This window comes from Ipomoea triloba, chromosome 16 (genome assembly GCF_003576645.1).
Source record: "Ipomoea triloba cultivar NCNSP0323 chromosome 16, ASM357664v1".
NCBI classification, from domain to species: Eukaryota; Viridiplantae; Streptophyta; class Magnoliopsida; order Solanales; family Convolvulaceae; genus Ipomoea; species Ipomoea triloba.
In genome coordinates this window covers 12,575,297-12,575,573 of record NC_044931.1, presented here as the reverse complement: position 1 = coordinate 12,575,573, position 277 = coordinate 12,575,297, and positions in this window count along the sequence as shown.

Genomic DNA, 277 nt, shown 5'->3' with positions numbered 1-277 from the left:
GGTTACCCTCGATTTGTGTCGGTCTTTAGGGAGGTCAAATTAGAAGTATTGACAAGTCTTTAATCTACGGAATATGTAGAATTTTCCTCAGGCACGCTATTGTCACAAAGAATCAAAAAATATTGAATGAACGAATGTTGTAGTAAAGGAGATACGAAGAAAATTGTTGAAATCAATAAGGAAAAGCTAGGAAATGAATTTCTAGTAAGCCATGATTCATCATAGTGTGTTTATGGTTTATGAAAAATTGCATTGCAAAGGTGTTTATTCTCGGGGG